This window comes from Alligator mississippiensis, chromosome 1 (genome assembly GCF_030867095.1).
Source record: "Alligator mississippiensis isolate rAllMis1 chromosome 1, rAllMis1, whole genome shotgun sequence".
Taxonomy (NCBI): Eukaryota; Metazoa; Chordata; order Crocodylia; family Alligatoridae; genus Alligator; species Alligator mississippiensis.
The window spans coordinates 386,586,452-386,604,459 of record NC_081824.1 but is presented as its reverse complement, the minus strand read 5'-3'; the positions used below and the strand labels follow the sequence as shown (position 1 = coordinate 386,604,459).

At 46.6% G+C, this 18,008-nt stretch overlaps 1 long non-coding RNA gene across 1 annotated transcript; it reads left to right on the top strand.

Annotated features, from left to right (window-relative positions):
• Positions 1–4,591: 4,591 nt before the first annotated feature.
• Positions 4,592–16,932, top strand: LOC132250214 (uncharacterized). The gene is made up of 3 exons (XR_009461858.1): positions 4,592–4,692; positions 7,654–7,812; positions 16,580–16,932. It is a non-coding gene; the product is annotated as an uncharacterized LOC132250214 (long non-coding RNA).
• Positions 16,933–18,008: the final 1,076 nt, after the last annotated feature.

Sequence of the window (18,008 nt, the reverse complement as noted above, 5' to 3'; positions counted from 1 at the left end):
GCGCCGCCGTATCCGGGAGTTGGAGGAGGACGTGGCGGAGCTCGAGGCTGCTCTGCTGGCCGCCGGCAGCGACGCGGCACTGAGCGAGAGCCTCCGGCTCCGCAGGAAATGCCTGCGCGACTTGGCGGAGAGCGCGGCCCGCGGCGCGAGGATCCGCGCCCGCTGCCAGGAGCTGGTGGAAACCGACGCCCCGACCCGCTTCTTTTTCGACCTGGAGCGGCGGCGGGCAGCGAGCAAAGTCTTGGACCATCTCAAGACTCCTGAGGGCCGGGTCATTACAGAGCCGGGCGAAGTCCGCGAACGTGCCGTCGCCTTCTATCGCGACCTGTTCGCGGCCGAGCCGTCGTGCCCCGAGGCCACGCGGGAACTCCACGAGGGCCTACCGCGTCTCGATGCCCTGGAGGCCGGCGAGCTGGAGCGGGACTTGTCCCTGGAAGAGCTGGCGGCCGCCACGGCCGGCCTCGCCTCCGGCAAAGCCCCGGGCCTCGACGGGCTGCCTGCCGAGTTCTACAAGACCTTCTGGCCTCTCCTCGGCCCCAGCCTCCTGCGCGTTTTCCAGGAGAGCCTCGCCGACAAGGTCTTGCCGATCAGCTGCCGCCGAGCGGTGCTGACCCTGTTGCCCAAGAAGGGAGACCTGGGCTACATGAAGAACTGGCGGCCGGTCTCCCTGCTGTGCGCGGACTACAAGATTCTGGCCAAAGCGCTGGCCACCCGCCTCCGCGCGGTCATGGCCTCTCTCACCGGGCCCGAGCAGAGCTACTGCGTGCCGGGCAGGACCATACAAGACAACCTGTTCCTGCTGCGGGACCTGCTCACGGCTAGCGAGCTCTTTGGCCTCGACGTCGGCCTCCTCTCTCTCGACCAGGAGAAGGCCTTTGACCGCGTGGGCCACGCCTACCTCTTCCGCACGCTGGAGGCCTTTGGCTTTGGGCCCCTCTTCACCGGGGCCCTCCGGGTCTTGTACCGGGACATTTCCAGCCTGCTCAAGGTGAACGGGGTGCTTTGCGCTCCGTTCCCCGCGCGCAGGGGCATTCGCCAGGGCTGTCCGCTGTCGGGCATGCTCTACGCCCTGGCCATCGAGCCGCTGTTACACGCGCTGCGCCGCCGCCTGAGTGGGGTGGCCCTACCATCGGCCACGGGCCCGTCCGCTGGCCCTCGTCTCCGGCTGTCGGCCTATGCGGACGACGTCACCGTCTTCCTCGCCACCCGGGAAGACGTGCGGGCTCTGGCAGATTGCCAGCGGGCCTACGAGCGCGCCTCCTCCGCCCGCATCAACTGGGGCAAGAGTGACACTCTGCTGCTTGGCGCATGGACTGGCAGGCCTCCGCCGGACTTGCCGGGGGGCCTCGCCTGGCGCCGCGAGGGCCTCAAGGTCTTGGGCGTGTTCCTGGGGCCGACGACCTTCATGGCGCGCAACTGGGACGGCCTCGAGGAGGGAGTGGAGGCCCGCCTGCAGCGGTGGCGCTGGCGCCTGCCCAGCCTTTCCTACCGGGGGCGCGTCCTCGTCATCAATAACCTGGCGGCGGCCACCCTGTGGCACCGCTGCGCGGTGCTGGACCCTCCGCCGGAGCTACTGGAGCGACTGCAGCGGCTCCTGGTCGATTTCCTGTGGGACGGACGCCACTGGCTCCCACGAGCTGCCCTCTACCTGCCCACCGGCGAGGGGGGCCAGGGCCTGATCGATCTGGCCAGCAGGGTGGCCGCCTATCGGCTGCAGGCCCTCCAGCGGCTCCTGTACACCGAGGGCCACCTCCCGTGGCGACAGCTGGCGTGCCGATTCCTGCGGCGAGTGGGGGGCCTCGGCTTTGACCGGGAGCTGTTTCAACTGGACCTCACCTTCCTGAACGGGGCGGTCCTTCCCCCGTTCTACCGCAGCGTGGTGCGGGCCTGGCGGGCGGCCCTCCATCTCTGTCCCCAGGCCAGGCACCTGCGGTTCCCGCAGCTCCTTCGAGAGCCCTTGGTCCACAACCCGGCCCTGCACCGTGTCGTGCCGAGCCTGGCCTCCGCCAGCCTCACGGCAGCTCTCGTCGAAGCGCGCTCCACCCGCCTGGAGCACCTCCTGGACCCCGCTCGGTCGGACTGGCTGTCACCCGAGGCCCTGGCTGCCCGGCTGGCCATGCGCTCCGTCCGCACCGCGGGGCGGCTTCTGCGGGCCGTTAGGGCCGCCCTCCCGACGGAGGCAGCGACCGCCCTGGAAGCCCATCTCCAGACTCGCCGGCCCCTCCCCGCCGCAGACGCCGCAGAAGACGCCTTCCCACCGCTACCCGTCATCCCAGCGGTACCCGGCGAGCTGGCCGAGCGGCCCAACATGCTGCTCAGGCTCCCGGTGCCCCCCAGCAGCAATACGGGCTGCCCTTTTGGCACCCTGCCCCGCAAGGGCCTCTACATGTGGGTGGTGCGCACCCGGCACGCCCAGGTGCTGGCCGGCCGCCCGGACACCGCGTGGCGGCGGCGCCTGGCGCGGCCCGGGACCCCGGCGTGGCGCACGCTGTATAAGGCGCCCATCGCCAAGAAGACCGGCGACCTGCAGTGGCGGCTCGTGCACGGCATCCTGGCCACCGGCACCTTTGTGCGTCACTTGGACCCAGCGGCCTCGGCGGCCTGCCCCTTCTGCCCGGGGGTGCTGGACGAGGACATTTTCCACGCCTTCCTCGACTGCCCCCGGCTGCAGCCTCTCTTTGCCGCCCTGGGCGCACTGCTTCGGGTACTGGGCCGAGACCTCTCCGAAGATGCTTACGTCCACTCCTTTCCATACCGGGCGGCCGAGCGGGCCACGGTCAGCCTGGCCAACTTCCTGCTGGGCCAGGCCAAGATGGCCACCCTGAAGAGCCGGCGAAACCAGCTCAGCGGCACCGGGATGGTCGACGCCCTGCAGCTCTTCCGCCTGCTGGTGCGGGCCCGCCTCTCGCTCGAGTTTGAGCACGCTGTCCTCCGGCGGACGGTGCCCGCCTTTGAGGAGCGCTGGGCCCTCGAGGGGGTGCTGTGCCGGGTCGAGGCGGGACGCCTGATCCTCGCTCTGTGATGCCACCGGCTGCTCAAGCCGCAGAGACGCGTCGAGCGGGCCGAGGCCCTGGACTTTTGCTCGTGCGGGTCGACCCCGGAGGCCTCCATGGGTGTCCCTGCTGGCAGAACTGTAAATACTGTAAATAGTCCTTATGTTCGTTGTGTTGGTTTTTTTTTGTTTTGACTAGAGTGTACAGGCAGGCCTTGCAGGCCATGAGCCCAGGCCTTGTCCATGAGGCCCAGAGCTTCGGGCATCCTTGTACATGCTTTTGCCTGGCTCCGAGTCATCACCCTCCGGGGAATAAAGGTCTCTTAAAAGTCAAAAAGTCTTTCTTTCTTTCTTTCTGAATGTTTTTACTCTGCAGACCTGCAATCTTGTCTTAGCAGAATATTTTGGGAAATGTAAAGGAAAACACGTACAAAGTGAGGCTAGCATGGTACTGTAATCTCATTTTGATGTTACCATAAATTCCAGCAGCCTGGTAGAAAATGCAGAAGAAAATAATACAGTGCCTTTTATTTCTATTACAACTGGACTCAATGTCTATCTCCGTGATTGTGCATCTATCTTCCTTAAACAAAATGTACCAGTTGATTAAAATGATTGAGTGATTGTATGTCAGTATTTGCAGAATTAAAAGTATTTTCTATGAACTGTGGGGCTCTTTGCCTTCCTCTATAGCAGTGAGGTGGGGGGACATGGGGAGGAGGAGAGGGGGGGTGTATATGTAGGCTGACCATATAGAAGCATGGGACACTCCTGCCTCCCAAGTCAGCCATGCTGCTACAGGTGAGGATGGGGTGGTGTGGTACTCTGGGAAGGTGAGCAGCAGTGGTTCCTGCCTGGTACACCACTCTGCTTCTCTGCTGGGTTGCTCTCTGCACCCCTGCATTTCCAGAAGACTCATTTTAATTCTCACCAGCTGGCTGGTACCAGCATCCAAAATCATTTAGGAGGATTTGGCTAAACCGGGATGTATGGTCAACCTAGTTATATAGTTCTCTTCCTTGGATATCCTGAGCATATTTTAAGAAACTATTTCCCCCAGTAGCAGGGCACTAACAGTGCCCTTGTCTCCCTGCTTTACCTGTGGCAAGTTAAAGGGTGTTTTTGATGTTTTAGGTATTAGCCCTGATATCTGTGTCTGAAGATTCCAGAAGTTTCTAAGAACAAGTGAGACAAACGCTTGTCTAGGATGGTTTAGTCAAGGATGATCCTGCCTGAGTAGTGGGTTGGTCTAGAGGACCTCCTATGGTCCCTCCCAGCCGTATTTTTCTATGAGTCTATGAAATGTACAAAGAAATTCAAGGGGATACAACAGATATAGTAGTAGCTAAGGGGAAGAAGTATTTAATGGTTAGGTGTTGCAGTGCTTAACTTTTATGTACCTGACTGTGGTGGAGCACCAGTGGGGTGCTCACCTCTCAGGGGGGTTGCAAGCTCTGGGGGCAGCTTGTTGACTGACCAGCAGGGAAAGCCTTCCCCAGGAACCATTAATAAAGGGTGGGAGCACTAGTGGGGTGCTCTGCCACTTTAAGAACTGGGCCAGACAGCAGGCAGGTGCAGCTGAGGCCCGGTGAGCAGCCATCTTAAGCCTCAGGCCAGCAGGGCTGGAGGCAGCAGTTGCTGCCTGGTGCTTAGGAAAGAACATCTCCTAGTGGAGCTGCTGCTCTGGAGACAGCACAGAGGTAAGGGCAGGAGCTATGGGGTGGCTTGGAGGCTCCTGATCCTGGACATGACCTAAAACTGCACCCTGCTGGGGTAGGAAGGCCTGGTGGTCCTGCCAGTGATGGGGCAGAGCCAGCAAATGCCAGGTTTGAGGACCATCCTGGTGAAATGTGGGTTGGGGTGTCTTAATAACCCCTGCCCCCACCATTTGGTGAGATACTAGTAACACTAGAGGGAGTTAGGGCCAGGTATGTCTATGTGGGACACCTGAGCTGGATGGGGTACAAGACCTGAAGTGGGTAATAAGGCCAGGCATGCCCATGAGGGGCACCTGGGCCTGTTTGGGATGCAAGGCCCTGGGAAGGGGGACATGGGGGTCAGGCATGCCCAGGGGTGGCACCTGAGCCCTTTAGGGTTTAACACCTGGAGAGAGAATTAGAGTTGAGAGCCAGGCATGCCAACAAGGAGCTCCTGAGCTGTGGGGGCGTTCGTCTCTGGGCCCAGAAAAAGGGGGCGGAGTATTGAGTTGAGGCTCTGTGAGTAAGGGGCATGAACTGAGGTCTTGTTACCTGGACCTAATTCAGTCCCTCAAGTTAAGCCTTCAGGTACCTGAGGCCACAGGTGGGGCTGAGGCCGATTGGAGGGCGGCAGAGGAGAAGCCGTGGAGAAATAAGGGGGTGAGTCGGCAGCCCTGTGTGGAAAGCAGCTGTGGGGAGTTATCCGGCTATGTGACAGAGGCAGAGTCTGCGCAGCATTTTCCAAGCTGCCCGGTGCTTGCTTGGATGAGGGTAGTGGGAGATGCCCAAAAGACCGCATGCTTGCTGGCCGGGGAGTGAAGGGAATCAAGCTGGAGGACCCTCTGGGTGAAGGCAGGGTGAGTATGGCTTCAGAGAAAAGGAGGTATGGTACGAGAGAGGCCTAGCAAGGACAGTAAGAGAGACCATGTGAGGGATGATGAAGTGTGAGTGGCCTCAGTGAGAGGGAGGTGGTCTGTAACAGGGCAGGTCGTGAGAGGCCTAACACTGCAGTGAGTTGGGCTCGGCCTCAGGCCAGAGCTTTACACAGTCTGTGAGGGGAGGTCAGAGCACGTACTAAAGGCTCTAGACACCAGGGCCCAGAATAGGCAGCCTCCCACCTAATTAAGGTTGTAATTACTTAACAGCATGGCATGGCAGGAGAGAGAGCTGGGCGGCGTGCCCAGAGGCAGTAGGAAACTAGCACTGTGGCTGGTTGGGGAGCTGCCACATTTGCCACACTGATGCTAAAATTAAAATCCAAAACCAGTATTAGTCATGTAGGCTCCCTGTATAATTAGATTCCTCAAAGTGGGATCCATAAGTGGCATTCTGAACATGAATATGAGTAGTCCTCAGTGGCTCAATGTCTAGCTGGGAAAAGGTATCAAGTGGGGTTCCCTAGGGGTCTGTCCTGGGTCCAGTGTTGTTTAATGCCCTCATTAATAGTGTGGATGAGGGGACTTAGTGCATGCTTAGCAAATCTGTAGATGGCAACAAGTTGGGCAGAGTTAGAGATTACTCAGAATGACCTGCAGAGACTGGAGAATGGTCTGTAGTCAATCAGATGAGATTCCACAAGCATGAGTGCAAAGTCCTGCACTTGGGACAGAATAACTTCATGCACAGATGCATGCTGGGGAAGTGGCTGGGTTTGCTATAGTGCTGAGAAGGACCTGGAGTTATAGTAGACCATAAGCTGAGCCAACAATGTACTCTTGTTGGAAGAAAAGCCAGAAACATTCTGGGTTGTATTACAGGAGTGCCACTTGCAAATCAAGGGGAGTTATTCTTCCATTTTATTCAGCACTGGTCTCACCTGGAATACTGTGTCCAGTTTTTGGCTACATACTTCAAGGCAGTGTGGACAAGTTGGAGAGGGTCCAGCACAGAGCAACTAAAATAACTAGGGGGTTGTGACACAGGACTTAAGAGAAATGACTGAAAGAACTGGGTTATTTAGCCTGGAGAAGAGAAGACTGATGGGGGATTTAATAATAGTCTTTAAATACCTGAAGGGTGATTATAGAGAGGATAGAGATTGGCTTTTCTCTGTGGCTGTAAGGGACTGGACTGCGAGCAATGACCTCAAGATGCAGCAGTGGAAATTTGGGTTGGAGATTAGGAGGAACTTTCTGACTATGAGAGTGATCAGTCATTGGATGGGGGATGATCCTGCCTCAGGCAGGGAGCCGGACTAGATGGCCTATGGAGGTCCCTTCCAGCCGTACTTCTCTATGGTTGGAACAGGTACCTGGAAGAGTTATGGACTCGCCATCCTTGGAAACTTTCAAAAGCAGGTTAGAACACTGGGCTGGGATGATTTAGGCAGGGATGATTCTGCCTTAAGCAGGGGCTGGACTAGATGACCTTGTGAGGTCTCTTTCAGCCTTGCTTTCCTATGATCCTATAAGGTGTTGAGTACAGCAGTATATATGAAATCTCACTGTGCTTTGGGGCTTGGGGGTCATACTCAGGTATGCGGTGAAGCATGTCTTTCCCTTGGGATCCATAGCTTGGAACTCTTCTCTGAAGATACATGCCTAGTCCCTTTATTTCATAGGAATGAGCAGGAGCAACTCATTTTCAAACATGTCATGGTAGTGCTATGCATTCCCCCCTTTAAATAATAGCCTAGCAATTGTACAGGACATGAGATACATTCCTTGGCCTTTTGTCTGATGAAACCATTGGTTCATAAAAATTAATTGAGGTTGGGTCTGCTCAGTGCGTCAACAGGGAAATACCAAGTAAAGCCAAAGTTTTACAGAATGTGGTATCTGGAAAATAAAAGGTGCTGGAACAGGTGACTCTAATGATTCAGTATATGATGTTCTCTTCCTGCTGAGTTGTAATCCAGTGCCCAAGCAGGATGCTAATGGGAGCTGTGTTAGTGAATATGCTATCTTTCAGGTATAGTGGAAAACTGACATCCTGATCATTTGTTGTCATTGTTATTTTTCAAAGGTGCTACCTGATGTCTTGGCAAAATTCTAGTTTTGATGTACACATGCTGCTTAAAATATTCTTCTGCTTCCAATGGATATACTGTTCTTCTCACCCCAAAGTTTGTCTGGGATTGTTATGTGGCTGTTGCATTTTCAATCAAGATGCCATATTTTATTGGTGAGTGAATGTTTGAGGATGTTTTCCCTTTCACTGAAATCCAGTATGTGATTTATGAGTGTCAGCACCACTGCAAAACAGGTTAGGACATGAAGTGAAGCATGATATCCAGCTGAACAATAGGAAATATAGAAGCAGGATGAGATTAGCATATAATTTTACTCAACACATTTAAAACAAATGTCATCCTTACTGCAGGGGTGGAGACTTAAAAAACCAAAAACCAGAACAGTTGATATGAATTTACTGAGTAATTTTGTACCATAGCTCAATTCATCCATTTTAATAAATGTGAGAAACATTCTTGTGTTCCAAAAATCACTATTTCCCCTATTTCTTAATGCAACCCTGTTTTTTGTTTGTTTGTTTTTGTTTTCTAAGATAGGAGGGGGACTAAATTCTCCTCTGATCCATCACATATTTAGTTTGGTGTGAATGGCAGGAAGGAGGGAAGGAGAGAAGCTAACCAAAGTAGGTATATTTCTTTTAAACTGCAGATAAAGCTCATAGTTTAAGCAATTCCCATTAGTTTTAAAATAATATTAGTCAGAAGGGAAAAACAGTTTTTAACATGCCCCATTGGGATAGACTTATGGTGGCGGTACCAATATAAAATTATCACTCCCTCACTTGAAAATAGCAGTATTTAAACACGGTAGTTTCAGCTCAGGATTTGGTTTGAAATTTCATTCCACTTTTGGGCTTCTAGAGTTCTTTCGGCAAATAGACATGGTAAAAGAGAAAGTGTTTTAGCCACTAAAACAAGTAAGTTTAGCATGGCTTTGTGTGGGTCTCAGTTTACTCCAAACTGAGCTCAGTATTTTATTCTGACTAAAGACAGCAGTCAGGATTAAATTGAGTTTTTGGGGGTTGGGGGGGAGGGGGGGGTTGTTTTTTTTTCCAGACCAGCTCATGCACTGTAACAAAGTCCCATCGCTTTGGTGTTGGTTTTTCTTCCTCCCCGAGTGTTTGAATGTTCTCAGATACATACTACACTTTCTCATTCCCAGTCTGTTGAATTAGCCTTTGATACCACTCAACTGAGTGTCTGAAAAGTTGGCAAATTTAGATGAGCCTATTCTGAGTTTTCAGTTTTTAACAGAACCCCACAGCTAGGCAAGTAAAGTCTGGATTCTTGTTTTACTGTGAACATTTTTAAACTGCTGAGAAACGCATTTAAAAAAATGATTTAATAATATCTGTCAGCATCCTGTGACATCCTGACTGAAATGATGATTTGGGTCTTTCCCCTTGATATCAGAAGGTGTTTTGAAACCACAAACACCAGACAGTACTCTCATTCCTCCTGCTATCAGATGAACACTTCCCCTAGCTGGCTACCAAAGTACGAACTGATTCTGCCTCTTATATGGGTCCCAGCACACAGATTAATAGTGGATCTACCCTTTCAACTGTAGCTTAATGGTATCCCATTCTGCCAACACAAATTAATAGGGCCCCATTCCTATTATTCTGCCTAACAGAACAATGGTATTCCTATTCTGCCAACATGTTGTGTTTCTCGAATAAAGGACAAGGTTTGCTGCTCCTGGTGATCATTCTTTCTGGCTTAGTAAATTATTTGGCATTAGCAGGGGCAGCTCCAATGGGGAATCTCTTCACTACTGGTCCTAGACGAGGCAGGGGCAGTACAAGTGGAGAGTAGACTCTGCTTCCATGAATGATGTGGAGGGAAAACCCAGCAACAGCAGGAGCTGCTAAGTTCACTGGGAACTGATGATTTGGAGCCTGCTCTGACCAGCCCAGGGGCCTCTTAGTCTTTTTACAGGGACTATTAGCTGTTCAGTGTCATGATGGTGGACACTGTCCTTCAGCACCTCTAGTTGTCACTTCTCAGGACATGGAATGGGGGGGAAATGGTTAACTAGGTGTCAATATTTTCTTATAAAGTCATGCAAGGGTCTAAACAAAAAGTGTTGTTGTTAGATCTTTTAGAAGACTAATGTTAGGCAAAGCTTATTCAAAGCTGGTAAAATGGGAAGGCATTGTGAGGAAGAAGTGCTTTGTTACTACAAAATGAGAAGATTAACAGACTGATCTTTTAGGTTCAACTTAAGGAGGCAGCTCTGACAACCATTGGTCTCATCTCTACATTTGTCTCCACTATCCAGCTGTTGTTATACTGTTTGCTTCTGTAAAGCCATGTTGGGAGTGCAAAAGTCATAAAGCTGAAATTTTAGAACCCTTACAAAGGTTCAAGAGGTAGCTCAACTCATTTCAAGCTTCCCTGTTACTGCTTTTATCATGCACCTCATTTTTTGTCTTTTTCATGCAGTTAGAAGGCCACTGTCACACCTTTGCATTATGCCATAAGAGATATTAATAGGCTGAGTTACAATGTTGAGAAAAAGCAGAATGCACTGCTTTCTAAAAGCTTGTTTCAGTAATGAATGAAGTAGTAAGATACATATTTATTTTAGTTGAGGCAATGGAATCTGGCCTTAAGTGAGGTACAATCATGCTTTCAGAGGCGAGTTGTGAATGTCTGCTTTGAACAGGATGTGCAAAATCCTTTGTTTAAACACTGTTTTTAGTTGTATTTGTTCCCATTTGAATTGTTTTCTTTAATGCTCATCTGAGGCTTGGTAATACTGGCTATTGGAACCTAACAATGGACATATAAAAACCTTTACATAATCTGATAGCTTCGATTTCAGAAAGTGACAAAAAGGGGACCCCCCCCCCCATTAATGTATCTATCCATAGAATTGCTGGAAAGGAGGACTGGGAGGGATCTCAGGCTTATCTAGTCCAACCCCCTGATCAAGCTGGAACATCCCTATTCAAACCATCCTAGACAAGTGTTAGTATAACCTGATCTTAAAAACTTGGAAACAACCCTCCCTTGCAGCTGAGGGGCATAATGCCTGAAACATCAAAAACATGCTTTAACTTGCTACGAGTAAACCATCTGAAAGAGGGTGCTGTCAATGCCCTGCTACTGTTTCTTAAAATATGCTCTGGAGATCCAAGGAAGACTATCTTGTCCTGCTGCTAAAGAGGGCAGCCCTCTGCCCAGTCCATCCAATTCTGACTATGGGGAAAAATTCCTTCCTGATTCTAAATATGGTGATTACTCTGACCTTGAGCAGAGGAGAAAGGAACCTCTGGGCGTAAGTCCCTGCCTGAAATTCATTCTATCAGTTTGCTCCTAAATAGGAGATTTATCTTAATTTGCTTCAAGACAAACTACTTGGTCACCACATATCCACCTTTTTCTTTTTTCTTTTAAAGGAATTGTATTAACATATATTTTAATGAAGTTTCTCATAGATTATTTCTACTGGTGCTTTAACATATGCCTTACCCTGGTCCATATTTTGCTATATTGCATTCATTTGAAGTAGGAAGGTGTAGTGGGTTCAGGGTTACTGCTTAGCTCTCTAAGTCTTTAAACACAATACAGCCTTTTATTCCCAAGTCATGCCTGTCCCACAGGCTTCCTCCTAAATGAATCCGCTCTCAAGCCCCAATATAAACACAATCCATAAAAGGTTAATTCACAGATCCAAGTCCTCTTCAGCCCCTAAGAAGGTGCCTCCTCCAGCTTGGTGCTGTTCCTTCCTCAGTTCAGTCTTCCTTCTCAGGCTGGCTGACTTAGCTCTTTGCCATGGTGCTGCTTCTCCCAGGACTCAAGGTCTGAGGGTCTCTCCTCAGACCTTGAGTCCTTGATCCAGTATTGTAGCCACTGACCAAACCACTCTCTCTAATCTTCTACCAGTCTAACTCCCCCAGCTTCTTTTCCCTGGGTGCCTTTTAACTTCTTGTGCCATTAATTTCCTCCCTCAGTTGGCACTGCCCACCTGAGCAGCCTGTAATTAGCATTACTGCCTATGAAAGTGCGCCAAATTGGGACTTGGAAGATGGGGGCCCCATACCCAGATCCATCAGTGACCTGTTGTGTGACTCGGGACAATAAAAACTGTGTTTCCCTACCTCTAAAATGGTGAATAAGATTTCTTACCCACTGTTGGAAAGTCTTTCAAGAGCTGTATATAGCCTAACAATGCTGTGCATTAATTCTGATAGAGATCCTGGTAGGTGGAATGCAGAAGCTCTTAAGAGAATGATAGATTGGATTAATTCATTCTTTGATTAACTTTGAGTTCCAGCTTTCTGAATGACAGGAATGCAATGTAATGCCTATTACCTTGGAGAGCATTGGGAACACATCCTCAAATGTGTTTAGTGTTAAGTAACATAGTAATGCTTGCACAAGCTGTTATTTAAAGGTTGAAAAGTCTTGCATCACTTCTGAAATATAAAACCACAGTTGCCCATTTTTTTCAACACTGCATTTTACAAAACTCTGGGCCAACTTGTTTCTAGGTCGTTTTTTCATAGAAACTTTCCCAAAAGATTTCAGTGGGAGTTTGAGTAAGACCAAATTAAAAACAAAGGATATATACATGTTTATACATAGGTTTGCCATTGATTAAACTGGCAGTAGAAAATCCATACTTTTCAGTACAAAAATCATTTCCCATTTTAGTTAGCATTTCAAACTTTTGTTTAAAGAGTCCCTGTAACTAGTATTGATTATACATAGTTTCCTAGTGTTGTCTCTGCCTAGTTCTGTCTTGCTATATGTGTATGCACATAATAGTCTCTGATAATACTAGAGATTAAATGTGTTAGGAGGCTAACATCTCCGAAGTTTAGTATTTTTTTTTTTTTTTTATTATGGTTTTAAGGAGAGGTCAAAGCCCATTATGGAGATATAGCACTGAGTTTCCTAGTGGGCCATATTGTAGACTTTGAAGGTGGCTGGTTATGGGTTCAAGTTTATATATATGTTTTGTAATATGTGTCACAATCTTGCTGTGACTAATTTAGTTTACTCCCAAGTAATGCAAGGCTGCTTAGTGTTCTCATGACTTTGCAATGCCTAGGTATTGACCTCTTCAAATGTTAATGAAGGAACACACAGGAAAGGTGACATTAAGAAAAACATTCTTAGATTAGATAGAAATGCATCTTCAGCCTTGTCTAATGCTTACTGGTTCTTACAGAGTGGCTGTTAGTTTCAGTTGCTCTGTCAGACCAAATTTCATCTTATTTTCTGGGTGAAAAACATGCCCCAACATTATGAACTCCATCCTTACTGCTAGACAAATAATTATATCACGGCACCTAAACAAGATGGTCTGATCCAAAAGCAAGTACAGTGAACTAGCATAGTCTGCAAAAGAAACTGCAAGTGCTTGGTGTCCCTGAGAATCTGATCATTTTTAGCTCAGTGGCTAAAGATAATATTCAAATCTGGACACTTTAATTTATGGCCTGCATCTTTACACAAAAGCTCCATCTTTTCCAACTCAGGTTTTTCTCTTTATTTCTGCAATGAAGTCGTAATTATGTTGTCTGGCACTAGTCTGTTGTCATAGATTGTACAAGTCATCTAGCCCTTCCCTGACATTAAGAGGTCGCTTCCTTCTCTAATGGACATAATTCTGAGGAATGACTAATGGTATTGCACTCTTACAAATTCAATGCAGGACCAAGCCTGTGAGTTGCAACTGGCTCTTTTTTTAAGCATAATTATTTTAGAGATGAAGAAAAAGGGGTGAGAAAAAACATATTAAAAGCTCGTTGGCTTTCCATTTAATGTTGTTACTTTTTCTACTCCACAGAACATTTTAGGTGAAATTACATAGACTTTGCCGTCCATTTTCAAAGGGGAATTTTGTTTTTCGGAAAAAAAATTAACTAATTAGTGAAATGTTCAAGCGTTAGCACATTTTCATTTTCACCATAATGATCCAAGATCTGATTTAGCCTGCCACTAACTGATACTACTTCTTAAAGTGAAAGACTCTGACGAGTAGTCATTTTCACTACAGCTATTTGAAAGCTAGCCCTAATGCAGAACTGTTACAGGCTGCTCATGAGAAATCAGTTAGTCCTTCTGATTTGATGTGTAAATATCTGAGGTATCTATTAAGTGAAACCACAGTATTTTTGTTTGGTTCAGGACAGTGACTAGGCTAGGCTTAGTAGAAAAACAAACGTGAGTCATGCTCAACTGTTAACTCGGCCTTAATGGCTACATCAGAAGCAGGAGGAGGGGATGACGACTGGGGCTAGTTATACTGAATATGTCTATATAATGTTACAGACATGTTAATAAAAATATGCATGAAGTACAGGCAGATCAATATACACATGAAGTGCCTCTGTGATTAGTTTGCTTGGTTACTTGTATACCTGAGTTTTAACTTTAACTATTTTACTGGACATCCCTCAACAGCATCTGAATGAGCACTGCTGCTTTACTTCACTATTGTTTTCCAATACTCGTTTCAGCTTTCTCTCACTGGAAGATGAACCTAGTTTTATTTTAATCCGAATCCTTTACTTTATAAACTTTAACCACAGTAGTCCCTGTAAAATACTGTGGAGTATGCCAGACGTAGATGCTGCCATGTGGAAAAGCTGCATGGTTTTGATAAAGCCCTTTTCTTTACTCTGCCTGTTTCACAAGAAAGTAAGGAATTTACAAAACCTCTTCCCACCCTTTCACTCCCTTACAGAAAGGGACATTGAATCTAAAAAAGGGAGCTGTTGAGTGCATTTAGTATAGTCTATTTTTTTTTTTCTTGGTACATTAGAGGTAAGTGAATCAGCAAACAATTCATCACATTTTTAGCCATCTGCCTGTGTGAATTGTCAATGAGCTGATCAATACTTCCATGCTTCTGTCACTCCTTTAATCAGTCTTTCTTTTGAATGAATTTATATTGAGGATTGCTTGTGAGCCATTGGTGGAAAATTCCCAATATTTGCAAATTTAAGATTAAAATCCTGCTCTTATTCAATGGAACTGGTGGCATCCACCCCACTTTAAGCAAAACAGCACAGCTTAATGGAAAATAGATTAATTTCCATACTTTTGTGCTAATTAGCACTTGTATAACAAAATTCTTGCAACAATCCCCCATGTGAGGTAAAATAGGGAACTATCACTTCACTTCACAACAGTGAAAATGAAGGTAAAAGTTGCTTATGGCTGCACTGCATGTCAGCTACAGAGCTGGGATCTGAATCCAGATGTTCTTAATTTCAAATTGCCTAGTCATCTAGGCTGCCTATACATGTGCTCAGGGGTGGAAAGTGGGAGATTTTTAATTGGAGTGGTTCCGGGGCAGCCACCCTAATTAAAACAACTCACCATCATGTGTTTTAAGCCCCCATGTGTTTAAAAATGGCTGCAGGACACTTTAGCTAAACTTTCTCCATGGCCATTTTAAAGAGCATGGGGGCTTAATACATGAGATGGTGAAGTGATGCTGGACCTTTCTAATAAGAATGTGAAGCAGACTCAGTTAATTTAATTAGACCGTGAATAAGCACGTGTATAGGCAACTCTAAATCCACCCACAGAAACACGTCTCTTAAGTGAAACTACATTCTTCCCTTCCACTGCAATCAAAACTATGCTGCAAAATGTGGTGAAAGCATCCAGAACTGATCTTTAAGAAGATTTCAGGATATGCATTCCCTAATGGATGCTAGCTATCAGGCTTAGGGCAATGAGTTGTTAAAATTAGTTTCCTTGGCTGTTTTAAGCAACAGTTAGAAAAAAAAAGTCACCTTCCTCTTCTGAGCAGCAAAGTTACATTTGCAAAAGCTGGTCTAAGGCTGGCTTTTCAAAATTGTTTCAGGACAATAGAAGATTTCCCAATGTGATAAGGGCCTTCCTGGCTGCTGGGAAGGGTTACACTAGCCTTTTTCTCACTGGTAACAAATGACAATCCTCAATTTCTTTCCCAGTCTCCCTTGTTAGTGAAAGGCTTGCCTCCCAGCACTATGATTACCACTACCTACTAGGTAGCATTTTTAACATCTCTTGATGTTCTTCCCAATGGCTTTTTCCCATGTTTAAGGCAATAGCGATAACTGCTTTTTACATTAGAGGCTTAATTTACTTGATACTGTCCCTGTATGAGTATAATCAAATAATTTGCAACTAGATAGGATGGAAGGAACTAGGACCTATATTTACTTTACAAAGTCAGTTTATGAAAAAAAATTACCAGTGTCCTGACCTAGAACGTCTCATTTCCATTTTGCAGATGAGGAAATAATGCACAAAGAGCTAAGGCAACTTGCTCAGGGTCACAATGGCGGCCAGCTGGCAATACACAGAAGGTTGTATCTTGTGCCTTCCAGCCCATCATTTTAATCACAAGCCCTTCCCCTAAGTTGCCATTGTCATGGATAGCGCATTTGACTCTGTGTGTGCAGCAGGGAAATAAAAAAAGAATAAATCCTTTCTTTAAATCTTAAATGCAGAAATCTGCATTTTTCCTTTTTTCTCCTCTGATAACAAGCAGCTTTCTTCTAAGGCGGAATGACTATACCACTGGAACATCTGCCTTGTGATCTGCCACAGTCAAGATGATCAAAGCAGCAGCTTTTGTTAGTTTAAAGCAATTTTATTAAAACAGCATTGCAGACAATGCAGAACAACAAAGCTCTCAGAAGCACCAGAGCTGGGTATACTGCTCCAAAGCAGCATGGAATTAAAGGATCCTAAACTTTCTTAAACGGTTTTTATGCATTCCTAGGTTTTTCAATATACAGTCCCCCTCTTCAATTTTTGAAACAAACTATGTACATGTAGACTTATTTCAGTTTTCTTTCCTTGGCTCTGCAAGCCAGAATACTCAAATTACAGAACACTATTCTCTACAATTGACAAATAATTTATTCACAACATTTCTTTTCCTCTGCTATTTTTCAGCCTTAAACTCGATTTGAATTCTTGAAAATGAACAACAAACAACCTGAACAGAAATGTGTCAAGAGATGCCCATTGCTATTGGAAAGCTGACATGGAAAATACATTTAGCAGAATCTCCCTTTCAATTTATTTTATTACACAAATACCAAATCAAGGAATAACTGTGGTTACTGTGTATTAATGACAAATTAATGGGGCATCATTGTATTTAAAGCAATATAGAGAAGGCAAGCATCTTTAATTCTGACCAAGTTGTTGTAATGAAATATTTTCTCAGGCACCTGTTTCTCTTGTAGGAGTGGAAAGCATTGGTATTGCTTACAAGTCTAATACCAGTATGACTTATTGATGACTGGCTAAAAAGCTTTGATATAGCTGTCCAGCTGTGTTTGTCTTTTTTTTGGGGGGGGGGGGGTGGTCCTCCTACTAAAAGAAAAAAGATTACATGCTGTCATCATTAGCTGGCTTCTATCCAATAATACCAAACTGCACAACATAAAACTATGCCAAGAACTAGGCATTCACTCCTCTCGCGTGTCAAAAGATTAGGTAATAACTAAAACCCAATAATTTAAAACATTGCTGTTCTCTGCTCTGTGATACTGGGAGAAAAGAGTGAGATCACCAATCCTGCAAAGCTTAAGTGGCCAGCTGACTTCTTTGTCTGCCTGTGCACATGTTGTCCGCTAGCAAAGCAAACTAGGCAATGTTTTTTTTTTTTGTTTTTTTTTTTTCTCCTGATGTGAATACACTGATCTTGCACATAGGCTAGACTGCTCTATGAAACAAAATGACATGCTGATGTAGTCTGCTTGGAAACACTGTCTATACTTCATAGGTCTTTTGTTTCCCCTCCACATCACACCTTTGGAGAAAAGCAGATTAGTTAATCAGACAAGTGAAGCCTGGCTTTAAATGTTATGATTACGATTAACAATTTGATCAAGGCCCTTGAGAACAGAAAGTGGCCATACTACATTGCCTCCCATTAAATCTCCTGTGGCTGGCATTGTTTACAGCAGATGGTAAGAGAACCCCTTTTCATCCTTGTGCTTGGCATTGCCCTGTTTAGCAGTCAATAGGCAAGGATTTATCATTTTAATACTAAAGAACTGATGTTGAGTATTTCATAGGCTCTAAACCACGCATAAACAGAAGGTTACTTTGTATGGAGGGAAGAGCGTCACCTGCTGAAATCAGAAGATTGGTTTTGGCATTGAAGAACCACGGTCTAATTTTTGTTTAAATGACATTTGTGTGACTAAATTTTTATTCAGTGTCCAGGATGATCCACCTATCTACATACATCATACTTTCCTGGATTTTTTTTGTTTTGAGGCATAAAAATGCAGAATCATTAATGAGCTGATATAAAATACTGCAAATTATAAGTTATTGAGAGATGCAAGTTGTAGGGCTATAGTTTGAT